At 37.8% G+C, this 19,009-nt stretch overlaps 1 protein-coding gene and 1 non-coding gene across 21 annotated transcripts in view; both read right to left on the reverse strand.

Moving 5' to 3' along the window:
- RBFOX1 (RNA binding fox-1 homolog 1) overlaps positions 1-19,009 on the reverse strand; it is a 2,507,416-nt gene that overhangs the window by 956,240 nt on the left and 1,532,167 nt on the right. The gene's annotated exons all lie outside the window — the stretch shown is intronic.
- On the reverse strand, positions 14,370-14,431 carry LOC129463303 (U7 small nuclear RNA). Its single transcript, XR_008651099.1, has one exon. It is a non-coding gene; the product is annotated as a U7 small nuclear RNA (small nuclear RNA).

Below are 19,009 nucleotides of genomic sequence, written 5' to 3' on the forward strand. Positions count from 1 at the left end.
GCTTGATCATTTGTGCACAGATTGCACAAAGTGAGGTGAACTTGAGTGCTTTCAAGTCCAGCCAATTTGCATGCCAGCTGCTGTCATAAAAGTGAGATGAAGTTCAGATGCTCAAGTGGCAGAAATTGAGGGCATCTAGAGCTTAAGGGGACTGGGGAATGCCCATCTTTCCGGCTCCATAGGCAAAGACTGGGAGGCACAGAAAATGCACATACCTTTAAGATCACGTTATGAGTGATTAATAAGGTCACCCAAGTAGAGTTTATCATCCTTCACAGCACGCAGACAGCATTAACATTCTGCTACCTCATTCCCTGATGGCCACTGTAAAGAAACTTGCAGATTCAACTTTCTCCAGGCCTCATTAATATTGGGAACCATAGGATATATACAAACGCTAAGCACAGGTTCCTGAACGTAAGCAGGCATTTCAATATGCAAATGAAATAGAGGAATTTCAAGAACTTTAAAAGTTATAACAAAAGACCATTTGCTATTCCCACACATTTCAGTGTGAACACATTTAGACATTTAATATTTGTGTGGAATCCATCCAGTAGTTTTGGAAAGATAAAGGTGCTATTAGGCTAAAAGGGGCAAACATTCTAATAAAAACGTAGATTCTAAAACAGACCTGATACTTTGATGGGAAGTAGAACAGAGAACGAAATACGTAATTGGTGAGACACTGGAAAGGCAAGTGGTTGTTGATGAATAATGGTCAATGATAGTTTATTAAGAAATTACCCCAAGTGAAATTCATTTTCTCTGTTGCTATAACCCAAGTCAACCAGGTTGGAGGAGAGGTCAGAAATTACACATCTGCCATTACGCTTGTGGAATATCCATGAACAAGACAGGTGTACAGGCCCATGAAGATACAGTTTGCTGGTTGAATGGTTGTGCCAAACAATACTGATGGAATGGATGGCTCTCCACCAGGAAAGTAATCACTAGTGATGGGCTACAAGTGTCTACCCCTGACCCCATCCTGGTCAATGGTTTTTCCAATGTCTTTGCTTCTCACTAACAGGAAGAAATTGTGATAAACCATTTATTGATTAATTCATTTCTTCAACCAATAATTATTGAACATCTTCCACTTGATAAACATTGAGCTGAAGCCATTAGGTTAGCAAAGACAAATTGGACAGTTTCTGCCCTGAAAAAACTCAGTTTAGAGGTGGAGGAGACAGTGGTCTGACATTTACATAAGTTCTCATAATAAAGTCCTGATATATTGTAGGACCTTAATAATAAACGGCCACCGAATGAATGTCGCATCTTCTATCTTGCATGTTCCTATTTGCACTGGGCAAATTTCTTTGCTCTATTCCTCTACCTTCATTTGGGGAACTCCTACTTGTTCTTCGGGTATCAGCTCAGATGCTACCTTTCTCTGAAATTCTTTTTGTACCCACTCACTCCCACCCAAGGCAAGGAGATGTACCTCCTTTCAGAGCCACCATGACTCTGGTAACACCTGGTTTTTATTTTGCAATTGCCTGTTTACTTGCCTGTCTCCCTGACTAGCCCCTATCCCTTTGGGGTAAGGCTCTTTGCCTTACTATTTTTCTATGTCCAGAACTCAACCTATTCTTTAGCAAATCACTGGGGCCCAAAAAAAATATCAAATGCCAAGATTAATGGAGTTCTGGTACCAGGACTAAATTTGGTAAAATGACTTTTGCTGTTCCTTTTACATCTAAGATTCTTGAGGAGAGTTAAATATAGTAGTCTAGAGTTACAATCTCTGAACATAATGACGGTGGGAGCATGCCTTGTAAAGGGGTAACACTGGTGAGCCATAAACCAAGCCAAAGATTTAAACCTTTTATTTTTTTCTTACAGGTAGGTAACCCATAATTTCATTATCGGTGGTGGTATGTTCAGTTCAGTACTGTTTGCTAATATTTAGCTTCTAAGTGCACTAGTAAGGGTTGCTAAAAATTACTATGAAAAAGCCAACATTGACATATTACTAGTTTACTGAAGACCAAAAGTCAGTCTTTTCATTAGAAGTCTGGATTCTAGACACTACATGTATAACCTATCACTCTCTACATAATAGGTTATTTGCAATTATTTAGTTATTTTATCTAATTCTAATTATAACCCTATGGAATTTTTATGTATTGTTACTACATTTTACAGAGGAGAAGACAGAGGTAACAGAAAACTAAGTTAATTTCCCAAGGTAGCTCAACTAGCAGGAGATAGAACCACATGTGGAGATCAGGCTCTAGAGGAATCCTTTTAACATCTACACTATATTTCATCTTAGCGCCTGTAGACTTGTCGAGCTTGAGGTGCACATGAGAAGGCAGGCATAAGTGGGCTGTGGTTGAGCAAAAAATGTCAGAGATGAATGATCTTCAGTCTAGAGGTGAAGATAATGTGGGATTAGAGTGAGGAAGAAGGTACCTGCTTGGAATGAGAGATGTAATTGCTTTGAGTGACTGGAGTATGGATGGCGTAGTAGCAACAAGGAGAGAGAGGGCCACGCGTGGTGGCTCATGCCTGTAATCCCAGCACTTTAGGGGGCTGATGCAGGTGGATCACAAGGTCAGGAGTTCAAGACCAGTCTGGCAAAGTTTGTGAAACCTCATCCCTACTAAAAATACAAAAATTAGCCAGGCATGGTGGTGGGCGCCTGTAATCCCAGCCACTGGGGAGGCTGAGGCAGAGAACTGCTTGAATCTGTTAGGCAGAGCTTACAGTGAACCGAGATCGCACCACTGCACTCCAGCCTGCGTGACAGAGCAAGATTCTGTATCAAAAAAAAAAAAAAAAAAAAAAAGGAGATTCGGAGAAAGGAAAACTATTACCTAGAGTGTACGTTTAAAAACTAAAAACTAACAGGAAAACTATTATCTTGAGTTTATGCTTAAAAACTAAAAACTAACAGCATAAGAGATGCAAAGACTAAATGTATGTCTGGTATAGAATATTTTCTTAAACATATACCATGACATTTTCAGACAAAAGGCTTCAACCAAATATCCAAGTGTCAGTTCTCTGAATCACTTAGCTCTTGGGACTGATTAAATTGATTACCTTTTCCCCCAATTACCTGGGATTCAAATTTATTGCTCATTTGCCTCCTTTACTTCTAAAATAAAGTACAGATCCACACTTACAATTTGATCAAAGTCATCATGATGAAAATTTCTAAGGCATTGTCAGTTGTGGTTGTGCTGATTTTTAATGATAGCCCCCTACTACTCAATAGATAATTTAATTCGAAAATGTGAAGCTATAACTTTAATGTTCTGTTTGGTATTTTCTTATTAATTGGAAAGATGGCTCAGTCAACTTTTAGGGAGAGAGCTAAGATCTATCCGTTACAGTCCAATCCTCATGAGTGGCATTGACCAGAGGCAGCGCCACTCCCTGGGGCCACACGCTGTTGGTGTTGGTTCTAGTTGGACTCTGTGACCCTACTCTGTGTGAAATACGTGACTGCTCATCTCTGCATCTTGCACCAAGGCTGTGCCTTGCCCAAATCTTCCCTCCTACACTTATTTTTATAACCTAAACACAAACTTTGCAGAGAAACGGAAAGATTGTATCTCTCTACTCCAGTATATGATTTTATTTGTCTTACCCAATTCTATCTACTACTTCAAGTCAGTCTACCAACGCAAAACTAGATTGAAAGCTAAACTGTCAAGAAGACTAACAATTCCTTCTAAAAGCATTTACTGTTTATCCTTTTCACATATCAGTACGCTGTGATTGCTGCTATCCTTGGTATTTTATCTTATTTTTTCTTAATAATACATGCCTTTCCTAAACATTAAAATATCACTTCTTATAAAAGCAAGAGTTAAAAGATAGTTAAGATGTTGAAGAATTCCATTTGCTTTAAAAACAAAAGACTGAAACCACCTTGATTCCCCTTCCACCTTCATAGATAACAGAAACATAGGTGCCAAGGCTCTCCTCAATCCTTTAAAACAATTGCCTTTTCAAACCATTTGCAATTTGTTTTCTGCTTAAAGACATGAGGAATTCATTACAAACTATTTAGAGAATAAATATCCAAGGGGTCAAACAAAACGATGCTTATCTTTGCGTACGTACATTTTTTTCTTAAGAAAATATATTTCTACTGTCCTTTTATCTTTTAATGAAAATAAGATCACACTGAGGTTGGACTCCCTGAGCCATGTGCTGGCCTTTTGCTGTGCCGTTGACGATTCTCCCACCATATCACTATTAATGCCCTTAAAGACTACATATTCAGAGACTCCACAAAGGCTGAGAATTCCACTGTAGCCTTATACCATACTTGATTTCATCAATTCCCTGTTATAGGCCATTTGGGTAATTTTCCACTGTCTTGCTATTATAAACAATCTAGCAATGAACATCCTCATAGCCACATCTTGGCACACATTCCTTACTATTTCTTTAGCATGAATTCTTCAGCATACATTTAGTCAATGAAAGGTAATGCACTGTTATTCTATTAAAGGCTACTATGAAAGTTGAAATATAAGAAAAGGCAAAGAGAAAGGGAAAACAAGTAACGGACCTAAATAAATCCCTACATGCTAAAGAACAAAAGGCCCTGCCACAGAAATACTGGAACTGGAGCTCATATCATGACAATGAAAACAACATCAACTGTCAGATGGACAAAAACTGAAAATACACACACACACACACAGAGAGAGAGAGAGAGAGAGAGAGAACTGACAAGAAATGAAGTTGGTTGAGTAAAGAATTAATTGAAGCCCAGCATTATGGGAGGCCAAGGCAGGCAGATCACCTGAGGTCAGGAGTTCAAGACCAGCCTGGCCAATATGGCGAAACCCCATCTCTACTAAAAATACAAAAATTAGCCAGGTGTGGTGCTGTGCGCCTGTAATCCCAGCTACTTGGGAGGCTGAAACAGGAGAATCGCTTGAACCCACGAGGCGGAGGTGACAGTGAGCTAAGATTATGCTGCTGCAGTCCAGCCTGGGCAACAGAGTGAGACTCTGTCTCACAAAAGAAAAAAAAAAAAAAAGAATTGATAGGTAATATCCATTTCAACTTAATTTTCAGTAGAATATAATCGTGTTTTCTGTTTCATAACGGAAACCTTAAATGCAAGAAAGAGGTAACCTATTCTCGTGACAATATGACTAGCTCATCATTGTTTGAAGAGATTTAAGTTCAAACATCCATTTTTCTAGCCTAGAAAGCAAAGGCTTTTCCTCTTTCTAAACTCTTTCCCCCCACTCCCTGAACACACGTCATCTTCAGTCCATTAATTTTATTAGTATGAGGTTTCTTATCTAATTAGGGTAAACACATTACCCAGAGTTAAAATTTCTTTTTAAGAAATTTCTAAGACATGATGGTCCCCCTTAACTCCATGCTGCAAGTTTTAAAATACCTGTAGTCAGGCTCCTTGGCAATCAATATAAGCATTAAATATAAAATGTATTTTCTTTTTAATTAGAAATTACTAAATTGGTGTTGTGTCTTGCTACTAACACAGTCTGTGCTTTAAAAGTCTTAAGCATCAAATATTTGCATTATAAAATCAAACAAATATAGTTGCTTGGTACAGTTTGGTATGTTTTAGAGAGCATGGTTATATTCTGTTTTGAATGATATTTAAATCGCTCTAATGTATTCTAGGCTGGACTCTCACGTCAATTAATCAGTGCCAAGGCTCTGTCTAACATTTTGCTACAAACTGGGTTCAGTTGTAATTTGTCAACTCTAGCACCCGTTGCTATGACAAATAGCTTCGGTCTGGTTAATCTCTTGAACATAATAGCATTCTGCTACTTTGATAAATCTATTACGTCGTGGTTTACATATGCTTGGGGGAAAATTTTTATTGGGACATTTTACACTAAATTATCTCTAGTTTACACTAACAAAGCAAGCAGAGGACTGATTCTGATGGTAGCTTCCCAATATCTCAACAATGCCAAGTTATCTTGGATCTCAAATCTTGCAGCGAGACATTAAGAGGACAGTACCTGAAGTCCGACCACACAGTTTCAACATCGTAAATCCACATTTACTGATTTGGACCATTTACTTAACTTTCTATGTCCTGAGCCTTCTTGTTGGTATAAAGAAGATAGTAGTTTGGACTGACTTCTTAAAGGTGTGACAGTTCAATGTAATAGAGGACAGTGTCTGCCGCATTAAAAACAACCAACAAAACCTGGATGTTGTTGTAATTGTTTAAAATCTTTTTTTACTGATGCATAATAATTCTACATATTTACCGGGTACATGTGACATTTTGATACATGCACACAATGTATCACGATCAGGGTAATTGGGGGTATCTATCACCTCAAACATTGGTCATTTCTATGTGTTGGAAACATTTCAAATCTTTTCTTCTAGCTATTTTGAAATGTACAATAAATTGTTGTTAACCATCATCACCATACTATGCTATGGAACACTAGAACTCACTCCTATCTAACCGTATGTTGGTGCTTATTAATCAACCTCCCCTCATCCCACCTTCTCCACCCTTTCCAGCCTCTGGTAACCACCATTCTACTCTCTATCCTCCAGAGATCAATTTTTTAGCTCCCACATGAGTGAGAACATGTGATATTTGTCGTTCTGTGCTCGGCTTATTTCAGTTAACATAATGGCCTCCCTCCAGTTCCGTACATGTTGGTGTAACAAACAGCATTTCATCCTTTTCCAGGGCCGAATAGTGTTCCATTGTGCATATATACCACATTTTTAATCTAATTGTCTCTTAATGGATACTTAGGTTAATTTCGTATCTTTGCTATTGTAAATAGTGCTGCAGTAAACATGGGTATGCGGGTCCTTTGAGATATTAATCTTCTTTCCTCTGGGTAAATATCCATGTGGGATTTTGCTGGATTTTATGGTAGTTCTATTTTTAGTCTTTTTGAGAAACATCTGTATTGTTTTCCCTATTAGCTGTGCCAATTTTCATTCCAACCAATAGTGCATAAAAGTTCCCTTTTCTCCACATCCTTGCCAGCATTTGTTATTTTTTGTATTTTTGATAATAGTCATTCTAATTGGGATGAAATTATACCTCATTGAGGTTTTGATCTGCATTTCTCTGATAATTAGTGATATTAAGCATTTTTTTATACCTGTTGGCCGTTTGTATGTTTTTTTGTTTGTTTTTTGTTTGTTTGTCTGTTTGTTTGAGATGAAGTTTCGCTCTTGTTGCCCAGGCTGGAGTGTGATGGCACGATCTCAGCTCACTGCAACCTCCGCCCCTCAGGTGCAAGCGATTCTCCTGCCTCAGCCTCCCAAGTAGCTGGGATTACAGGTGTCTGCCACCACGCCTGGCTAATTTTTGTTGTATTTTTTAGTAGAGACGGAGTTTCACCAAGTTGGCCAGGCTGGTCTCAAACTCCTGACCTCACATGATCCACCCACCTTGGCCTCCCAAAGTGTTGGGATTACAGGCGTGAGCCACCATGCCCAGCCTGTATATATTCTTTTGAGAAATGTTTATTCAGATACTTTGCCCACTTTTAAATGGGATTATTATTATTATTATTGCTAGGGAATTGACTGTGTTCCCTGTCATATATTCTGGATATGAGTTGACTGAATAGCTTGCAAATATTTGCTCCCATTCTACAGATCCTGTCTTCACTGCATTCATTGTCTCCTTTGTTGTGCCAAAGCTTTTTAGTCTAACATAGTACTATTTGTGTATTTTTGTTTCTCTTGCCTATGCCTTTAAAGTCTTAGACATAAAATCTTTGCCTAGGCCAGTGTCTTAATGCATTTTACCTATGTTTACTTCTAGTAGTTTTATAGTATCGGGTTTCATTCCTTAATGCATTTGGAGTTGATTTTTGTATATGGTAAGAAATAGGGTCCTGTTTCATTCTTTTGCATACGGATATCCATTTTTCCCAGCACTATTTATTGAAGTGGGTGTCCTTTCCCCAATCCATATAATTTTAAATAAATCCAGTTATATGTAAATGGTAGTACAGTATATATTTTTAAAATGGTTGAAATTAAATGTTGAAGATTTTTAAAGGTTTCTACTATGAATGACCAAATAAAACTTGCAAAAAGGGTTTTGCTGCCAATGGAGGTAGCCAGTTCCCAGGTGGTCACTCCCTGGGAGGCACCTCATTGTGTATTGTCATCCAAACGGGGCTGATGTGATTGCAGAAGTGGGCACTTATTGACCTCAGCTAGCAATTTGAAACTGGCTGTAAATTGTCCCTTTCGGTCTTAACACACAGGATGTTTCTACATGGGAAAGTGCATCGGCTGCAGTTTTCAGCAATACATTCTCAAAAAGTCAATTTCACCTTTGGCAGCTCTGAAAGAATCCATATTACTTTAAGTATAATTGCTCCGAATAGGGGCAACAGTTAAAAGAAGGGGATAAAAAAAAAAAGAAGAAGCCCAAAGTACAAGGGGTGACAAGTAGTTGTTTTTGAATAACAGGGAAATCGCACTCCAAGAAAAGAATTGTCTAGTACTATATTTATAGCAAAGTGATTAAAAGTTGTTTTTACTAAAGTTCTAATTCCTTACAGTTAAAAGAGCCACAGTACTCCACGATAAAACATTGAAACAACACAATGCCCCACTAAGAGATAAATGAAACATCAAAACTGTAGTAAATATTTCAGGTGTTCTGACAGGTTATCTTGGTATTAAAACCTTCCATTTCCCGCATATCTTTCTTATTCTCTCTTTCTCCCACCTCTAAAACAACATCCCCATATATAAAAGTGTGCTCCTGAAAAATTCAACAAGATACAACCAATGCCAAAAATTAGTGGAGGCCAATTTGTAGAGAGAAATTTTATGTGGGAATTAGTGCAGAGGAGGGAGCAGTGGGAACCCGAAGAGTGCTTTAATTTTCCTCATGCAAAAGAAGAGCTGAAATTATGGAAGAAGCACCAGGAAAGAGCTTCATTCACTGAATCTTTGACTGCAGGTTTTGAAATATAATTCCCAAGATGACTTTGCTTTTACAAATAAATTTAATTCCAATTTAGGTGAAATTTTTCAGAGAGATAATTATATCCAACACCATTTATGCAATTTGGATTGAGGACATTGACTTAGCGGAGAGTCAGCAATGCATTTCTGGAAATTGATCTGAATAAAGCAGGTGAACATTCTCATCTGAACCCCAGAGCATAGACCCTTTCCTAGCTGTAGCTGCCTGAGTGTTGAGTTTTGCAATCAATTTCGGCTCAAAATAAAAATGCTGTCATAATATGAAGTGAAATGATATGTCTTTGCACTGTTCAAAATACTTAGGTAAAATCATGGGTGCCTTTATTTTTTTATGCTGAAGGGTGGTATGTATATTGTATAAACTACTCAGCAAGAATTGGGTACTAGAAGATAACCCAGTAAAAAGCATCCAAGTCAACACTCAGCTCCAAAAGGAGCGATTCTCTTCTCCTTCAGTAATTAAGCATTCAAACCAATAAACAGCTTGGTGGGAATGATTTTATGACAAATGACCGAGAGCATATCAACCATAAAACTCAGCTCAGCAAAAATTCCTCAAGCCCAGGAAACTCAATCAATGTAGAGCAGGCAACAGCCTCAGCTGTGGCAGCATTCTCTCACTTCGAATCACATAAATCCAAGGAGGCCAGAGCTGCTCCGCTAACTCTGACACAAGACACAAGAGAGGAGGGCACCAGGCTTCACGTGGGGAGACAGAAAAGGAAGGCAGGCAAGAAGTACTTTTCTTTTTCTCCCTTTTGCTCTGTTGCTGGTTCCACTTACAGCAGTTGATGAAGAGATGAAATTGCAGTTTCTATTAAGACAGATGTAACAAATATTCAAAGAGAAGAAGAAAACAGGCAGAGAGACATGGTATAGGAGATGAAACGGGGACATTGGGTTATAGCAAGATGATATTGCTGCAACTATGGTCCCAAAAGCATCCCTGAATAAAAGAATAGATATTAATGCAGGCACACAGTTTTTATGTCAGTATATGAGTTAACTATATGACTATTCACTTTTGTACCATATTTTTCCAATATTGCAGTATGCAAATTTCAAAACAGCAAAGCTGAAAGAATTTTACAGCAAACATCCATATATCTACCACCTATATTCTACTACTGGCATTTTACTATACTTGCTTTATCCCAGCTATTTCCATCTGTCCATCCCTCTCTCCAACCATCAACCCATCTTATTTTTGGTGCATTTCAAAGTAAATTTCAGACATCATTAAAATACCCCCTACAACTTTCAGTATACATGATGTTTACTCAAGTTCAATACTTGTATTTTTTATGCCATTACTTCCTAATAATACTATATGACCACTATGAAACAGTTACAATAAATTTTGAAATTTGCACATTTGTATATTTTCCCTTCTCCATAGCAACCAAGTAAGATTATTACATATTCACACCGTATAAACATATTGCCAATAGGAAGATAAAAATTCTCTGGGAGAACAGAGAAACTGAAACATGTGAGCACAGAGGCTGACAGAGAACATAGAAACCTGCTTTAAAAAAAAAAAAATAGCAGTAGGAATAAAGTTTGACAATTTCATTACCAGCAGGAAAGGGTGGAAGTCAAGAAGCAGTGAGGGAAAGGGGGATAGGAAAGTCTGAAATCAAGATACGTACACATGTTGCATGAAACCGATATGCAGAAAGGTGTGTGTGTTAGAGTTATTACCGGTATTCCAGAGCAGGGGAATGGAAGAACATTATGGCAAGATGCCATAATAAAAAGCTTAAAGAAGTTTACAAAGTTCAGTGAAGAGTATCACTCCACTCTTTAGGAATGCGCTAACTCGCTTTCAAAGGTGAACAAACATGGAAAGAACACAGCTTCCAGCACATAGCAAGGTCCAGCGACGGAGAATGTCGTATTCAATCTCTAAATTCTACAACTACTTGAAATATGGAGCCATCACTTCCTTGTGGCCAATTTCTTGCTTCATTCTCTCTACTTTTCTCATATGGATACAGCATGTTAATTAGACTGAGATCATTGTATTTCATTTGATGTCAAAGTTATTGGAGGTCTGGAGTACATCCAAATTGCATTTCAATCTGTCACTTCAATGTTATAAATGACAAATCAATATTTTTAATACTTTTCTATCTTAATGTTGTCTGATGGAACAAAGCCAGCACATCCTACAAGAAATATGCAGATTACTAAGGCTATACTTTGAACCTAATGGAATGCAAAACACTCGTTTTTATGGTACATGCACGCAGTGGGTCACCGGAGTAGATGGACGCCCAGCAGGAGTTAGAGAAATTAACACCTTTCTGAAGTTGAAAGCAGTGGTAACTTGTTACTGAGTCACCTGTTCCAACTGGGATCCTATTAAAGTGCTTGATTTGAGGGCAAGGACATAAAATCTCAATTAAAAATATTTTTTGTTAAAGCCTGGACTCATGCTGGCACCCGTAGAAAATTCATATAAACCAGCAGCGCATCTGCATCTAAAATTCAATTATGTAAGTCCAAGATTGTAGCTGGTCAGAGACAGCTTTGTTATGAAAATAATAGCAAGTGGGTTACGATAATCACCCATTCTTCATAAGACCAAAGGGGCAGTAAACAGTGCAGGTTCAATGCCTGGAATTGCCGCTTCTGGCTCTATCCGCTTATATGTTGTAAGTAGCAAGCTGATGATAACTCAGAGACTCAAGAAATAAATCAATGTTACTGGCTTCCTTTGACATTTCATGCAGTCTAAGACAAGTAAAGCCCAAAACTCCCAAATCAGATGTGCGGGGGAAGTACTGTGTGTTCTACCTTTCTAGTTCTTTATCCAGCTAGTGACTCCAAAATCATTTCACCTACAAGGGAGGCAAAGAGTTGCTGTACATGGACTTAGACATAGGAAGTCAGGATGTTCACTCATCAGGGTACAAATGCCCCAAGAATACAGACCATCCTCCTTTAGGGAACTTCCTAGCTAGTTCCTCTTTATCTACTAGCATGTATTCTAAGTACATTTTCAGTCCGTTCATTTTTCTGGTAGAGGCCACTGTTATTTCTCTCCTGCACCTCTGCCAACTTCCTCCTTAGCCACCTACTCCCCATCCATTCTAGAGTCAATAAAAACAATCACCTAATAATATACATTAGAGCTCAATATCCTCGTCCTGAAAACTCTTCATTGTTTCCCACTGTATTTCAAATAAAATGTAAAGTAACTGAAAAGGCCACACAGGACCTGGCCTTTATCTGCTATTCGAACCTATGTCCTAACCCTCCACTGACTTCTCTGCTAAGCTTGGCCACCCTGGTCTCCTTTTAGTTCTTTCCCACATCAGGGGCTTTGAACATGCTGTTTCTAATGATCCTTCCTCTTTTTGGCCAGTTGCCACCTTCGTATCACTTAGACCTCTGCTTAAATGGGTTCTTCTCCAAGAGCCCTTCCCTGGCCCGCTGATCTGAAGAAAACACTGCTATATCTTCTACCATCACTCACTATTTCAGCTTCCTGGTTTCGTCATCACACACATCCCCTTTGGCATTTATTGTTATTATTATTTATGTTTTTCTCACCTCCACCACTGAAGTAATAATTAGTCCACAAAGGCAAGGGTCTGTCTCATACACTGCGCTATCCCCTTAACATTAGCAATAAATGATGAATAAATGAATGAGTGAATGAGTGAATGAATGAACGAGTGAATGAATGAATGAATGAACACCCCTGTCCCAGCATAATTGCAGGTATTTTTAACTTGGGTCTCAATGTTTCTTTCGAAATATCTCTTATGGGGATGAACAAGGAATGCCTTTAGATACCATACTCCGGTCACCAGTTTATTTTAACATTCTTCCATCTCTGATAAACTGCTGGTAACAGCGTATCCAGAAACATATGTCAAGAAATATTAAATGTGAATTTTAAAAAGGGTGTTTTGGTAGACTGAAAACATAATTTACTCCTGAGCCACCCTGGTTTCAGCTTCTGCTGCTCTTTTAAGACCAGTTGCAATCAAGTGCCTAAATACCATAATAAGGCATCTATCACCAAGCTCCTCTCTATGACCCATTATTAAAACTAAGAAGTGCTATGAGGCTATGAGAACGATTCAATACAAATGACTTAACAGCTATTGATGAATTTACCTTTAACAAATGCCCTCCGGTAGAGCCCACGATTCAATAGGTTTTGCTATTTCTTTCTCCTTCTCCTGCATCCCATTTTGCTCTCTCCAGCACGCCACTCAATGCAAATACAACAGCCGCAGTTCTGACAGTAACAGAAAGATCATAACCCTATGCACCTCGACTGAAATCTTAATGTTAGCCCCTGGTTGATAGCTACATCAATTTCAAAGATGTCTTTCCAACCCAAGACTGCTAGAGAGAAAAATTCATAAAACTCTGAGAGCACCATCTTTTCATTTGTGTGCCTACTAACTCTGAACACTCTGACACAGTCAGCTTGCCCCTTATTATATTCTGAGGATGTAGAGATGGAGAAGTCTTTCAGAAATGTGTTCCCTGCTGACTATTATTACAAGGGAAACAGAAAGCAAGACGAAATAAAAACATTTTACATCGCATTCTTCAGTGATTTTAATCATAAGGCTGCTCTGTTGACACTGAAAAACTTTCCAAGTCGCTGTTATTCTTAAGCAAGAATCTGTGCACCGCAATTCTTTGGGCTTATTATTCACTGAGGTCACCAAGACTTGTTACCCCTGATGTACTGATTAGGAGAGACACTCCAGGAGATGAAGAATGTATATGAGGTCAATAAACAGTGCAATGAATGAAAAGAGAAGGAGCTTTGAAATCGGCATGGCTGCCTGCGGGATATGTACTCAAAGGCAGGTTAGTTCAAATCCCCAGAACCTCAGTATCCTTATCTGGAAACGGGGAAAATAAAAGTCCTACCTCCCAGGACGGTTATGAGTATAAAGTGCCTGAGTGACCATAACATCAAGAACCAGGGTCCATGGCATGCCTCCTTAGGGGAAGGATGGTGGCACTCATGTGCTGAGCGCTTACTTTGAACCAGGCACTGTGTGGAATGCGTCCTGTGTGCATCTGTTCTCTCATTTAATTGGGTTGATGCCATTATCGACTTTCTGTACCGATGAGGAACCCAGGCTCAGATGGGACAGACAACTTGCCAAAACACGATCTTGCCTGGAATGCATAGCAGAGCAGGATCCAAACTCAGATGTGTCTGAGACCACAACTTTTTCTCTAGAATGCCATCTGGCCTTCCTAGTAGTTGCTCAGTGAATGTTGATTTCCAGTACTTTTCACTCAACTGTAGACAGAAATATCAGTCATTTTATGAATACCCAGATTGGCTCCTCCTGTCATTTAATCCTATGAGTTTTAATTCTTCCCTTTCAAAAACATTTTTATTTTATAAATTATGAGAGAGCTTTCTAGCAAAAACCAGAAAGGTTGCTAGACAAATTCTAAAAGAACTGTAACACTAATTTTATAATTTTATAGGGTCTATGTTCTTCCTTAGACAAAGACCTTACCATTCTTGCTCATTGCTGAAATTCTAGCATCTAAAAGGTATTCAATAAAATCTTATAGAATGAAAGGTAAAGATAATTAATCATAACTTCTGAGAATTCATCATACATCTAAGCCAAGTTTAAATTCTATATACTCCAAATAAGTTCTGTTCATACATGCATAACAAGTTCAAATTCTATATACTCCAAATAATTCAGTGTTTCATTTGAGACGGGGTCTTGACTTGTGTTGCTCAGGCTGGAGTGCAGTGGTGTAATTATAACTCACAACAGCCTCGAACTTCTGGGCTCAAGTGATCCTCCCACTTCAGCCTCCCAAGCTGAGACTACAAATGCATGCCATCATGGCCAGCTAATTTTTTATCTTTATTTTTTGGAGAGACGGGATCTTGTTATGTTGCCCAGACGGTCTTGAACTCCTGGGCTTATGCAATCCTCCTGCCTTGGCCTCCCCAAGTGTTGGGATTATAGGTGTGAGCCACAGCGCCCACCCCAAATAATTTGTGCTCATACATACATATGTATACAGTTATATGTGTATGTGAATGTATATATGTGTGTGTATGTATTTGCGTGTGTGTGTGTATGTGTGTGTAGAGAGAGAGAGAGAAAAGAAGGCTGGGTCTGTATACTTCTGGTATTTATGCACAGCATGGTACTGAACCCATAATGGTACCCAATTAAATATGCATTTATTGCCTAATTGAGATGCTAGTAAATCATGCCATACATACCACTGGGAAACAAAATGATCCTACCAGATAATAATTACATATACAAGTTCAGTTAACACAAAAAAGTATCAGTAAAATGGCTCAATAAATAACGGTGTCGCTACTGGTGAACAATCCTTCAAATCACAAAACCTATGTCTTGTATAATAGGTGCATTTCAAAAGAGAAAGGATTGAGACAACACAGCCCAACCCTCATGATGCTGAAGTTGATAGCATATTGTGCTTTCCACCAGTTTTACAATAGTGAAGCCATAAGGTATGGATTGCCTATGAAAGTTTTATGACAGAAAAATGAATCTGGATGGCGGGTAGGGACTGAGGATAAGTCACAATTCAGACATCTGTGAGCATGTAGATTCACAACTCCCAGGAATCTCTTTGCAGAAGTTGCTGTCCATGAAGCGGATAGTGCCCAGAAGACATATTTCTGCTTGTGCAAAAAAGGTAGCAATCAGAAGGACATAGTAAGGGTGGTGTGGGATAGCAATTTTTTCTTTTTCTACAAGAGACAATATCTGAGATGTTTAAACAGAGGAGCCATAGAAGATACTAAAAATACCACTTTTAACAGAGATTATGTGAATACTGTCCCAACAGGTTTCTTACATATCCCAGGTGACAACAAGTAAACCAGTAAGATATATATATATACGTATATATATATATACGTATATATATACATATATATACATATACGTATATATATGTGTATATATACACATATACGTATATATATGTGTATATATACACATATACGTATATATATGTGTATATATACACATATATATATATATTTACATATATACACACATACATATATATATATATTTCTTTTTGAGACTGAGTCTTGCTCTGTCGCCCAGTCTGGAGGGCAATGGAGTGATCTTGGCTCACCTCACTACAACCTCCATCTCCTGGGTTCAAGCAATTCTCCTGCCTCAGCCTCTTGAGTAGCCAGGATTACAGGCACATGCCACCATGCCAGGCTAATTTTTATATTTTTAGTAGAGATGGGATTTCACCATGTTGGTCAGGCTGGTCTCGAACTCCTGACCTTGTGATCTGACCATCTCAGTCTCCCAAAGTGTTGGGATTATAGGCGTGAGCCACTGCGCCTGGCCAACCAGTAAGATAATTTAAGGATCTCCCATTTGGCATGGTATAGGGACCTGCTATGGTACCGTGAGGCATTCTGCAGAGGTCTGCTAGGACTTTGGTAGCCTAACATCTCAGTAATCTGTGGTAAGGGGATATCTGCACAGGAGTAAATCTCCACATGAGAGATGAGATTTTAGTTTGAGCCCAAGTGAGACACCTGCTGGAGTCTCCCAAAATACTGAGAAGGCTGCTAGGAGATGGAGTTTCTATGAACTGGACATCAACATTTGAGTTGTTATGCTTAATAAAATCTCACATTCCTATAACAGAGTTGGGATCACTAGCAATCTTTGGCTTATAAATATATAAATATTGATTATATGTATCAAGATTTCACTTTTCTACCCTATGTAAACTTTCAATTAATTAATAATAGTTAAGGATTAATAAGACAACAACACTATTTTTTTTTCCCTGACACCTGTATCTCACTTGTCACCCAGGCTGAAGTGCAGTGGTACAATCATGGGTTACTGCAGCCTCAACTTCCCAGGTTCAGGTGATGCCCCCACTTCAGCCTCCCAAGTAGCTGGGGACTGCAGACATGTGCCATCATTCCCGGCAATTTTTTGTATTTTTTGTTGAGATGAGGATTTGCCATGTTGCATAGGCTAGTCTTGAACTCCTAGGCTCAAGTGATCCAACTGTCTTGTCTTCCCATAGTGCTGAGATTACAGGTGTGAGCCACCATGCCCAGCGCACCACTTTCTTGATTATTGTAGCTTTCCATTAAGTCTGGAAATCACACAGTAATCATCTTCCCCAATTTTTTTTTCAAAGATATTTTGGCCATTCAAGTTCACTTCCATTTCTATATGAATCTTAGAATATGTTTGGCGGTTTTTATTGGAAAAAAAAGGCCTGCTGGGGTTTGATTGGCATTGTGTTGAATCTATAGATCAATTAAGGGAGACTAAGATAAGTCTCTCAACCTACACACATGATATTGGCATATATGCTCACATATTTAAGTCTCTTTTAACTCCTCTCAGGTGTTTTGTAGTTTTAAGAGTATAGGACTGGCATATCTTCCATCAGATTTGTTCCTCTAAGTATTTCACTGTTTAAAATGCTATTGCAAATGATATTTTTAAGCTTTAATTTCCAATTTTGTAATCTATAAAAATATAATTGAATTATATAAATTGATATTGCATCCTGCAACTTGATAAATTCATTTCTAAATTCCAGTAGCTTTCTTTTGTAGAGAGCAGAAAATTTTGTGCACAGATGATCACACTGCCTATGAATAAAGTTTTTTTCTTTTCTAAATAGATGCTTGTTACCTCCTTTTCTTGCTTATTATCACTGGCTAAAATAATGTGAAATGGAAGTGGCGAAAGCATAAATCCTTGCTTTGTTCCCAATCTTGGGGGCCACACCAGTATTTCCTCATTAAGCATGATACTAGCTATATATTTTCCATAGATACCTTTTATCATATTGACCAATTTATCTTCTATTTTTGCTGAGCTTTTTAAAAAACTAGAATCCATTTTGGATTTTGTCAAATGCCTTTTCTGCATCTATTAAAATAATTGTGTTCGTTCACATTTTGTTGTTAATATGGTGTATTTCATAAATTGATTTTCAAATGTTAAGACATCTTTGCAATCCTAAAACAAAATCTGCTTATTCTTGATATAGTATCCTTTTCACGTATCAATAGATTTCATTTGCTTGTTGTTTTATAATTTTCATATAGGTATTCATGAGGAAGACTAGTCTGCAGTTTCGGGGGTTTTTTCTTCTGAATTTTTTCCTGGTTTTGGTATTACAGTAATCGTTGCCTCATAGAATGGATTGGGAAACAAAACTTCCTTTTCCATTTTCTGAAAGAAATGTTTTGTAAAGTTTATTAGCAAAGTCATCTAGGCTTGGAAATTTCTTAGTGGGAAGATTTTTAACACCAGATTTAATTTATTTGATATATGATCTATTTCTTCTTTAGTGAGCTTTCTTAGATCTCTTTCAAGGAATTTACCCATTTCACCCTTAAATCTTAATATCATGAAATAAAGTTGTTCATAATATTATTTTTCTTTTAATACCTATAGAATCTGTAGTGATGCCTCCTCTTTCTATACTGATATTGGTAATTTGTATCTTCTCCTTAACTTTACTAAGCCTGGCTAAAGGTGTATTGATTTTATTAATTTTCTCAAAACACCAGCTTTTGGTTTCAAAGATTTCCTCCATTTTTGGCCTACCACCTGTTTTACTGATTTCAACTCTGATCTTTATTATTTCCTATCTTCTACTTAATTTAATTCACCTTCTTTTTCTATTTTTCTAAGGCAGAAGATTAAGTAAGTGATATAAGACCATTTTTCCCTATCCTAATATGGGTATTTACTGCTATGAATTTTTCTTCAAGTATTGTTTAATAACACTACACAAAATCTGATATGTCATATGTATATTATTGTTCAGGTCACTGTCTAGTTTGATTTCCATTTAGATTTTCTCTTCGATCCACAGGTTATTTATTAAAGTGTGGCTTATTTTCCAAGTGTTTGGAGATTTTCATTTTATATTTCTGTCATTTATTTCTAGTTTGATTCCACTCTGGTTGGAGAAATAACTTCAATTCTCTTAAATTTATTGATTAAAAAATTAGTCCGGTCCAGAGTAG

This window comes from Symphalangus syndactylus, chromosome 14 (assembly GCF_028878055.3).
Source record: "Symphalangus syndactylus isolate Jambi chromosome 14, NHGRI_mSymSyn1-v2.1_pri, whole genome shotgun sequence".
NCBI lineage: Eukaryota > Metazoa > Chordata > Mammalia > Primates > Hylobatidae > Symphalangus > Symphalangus syndactylus.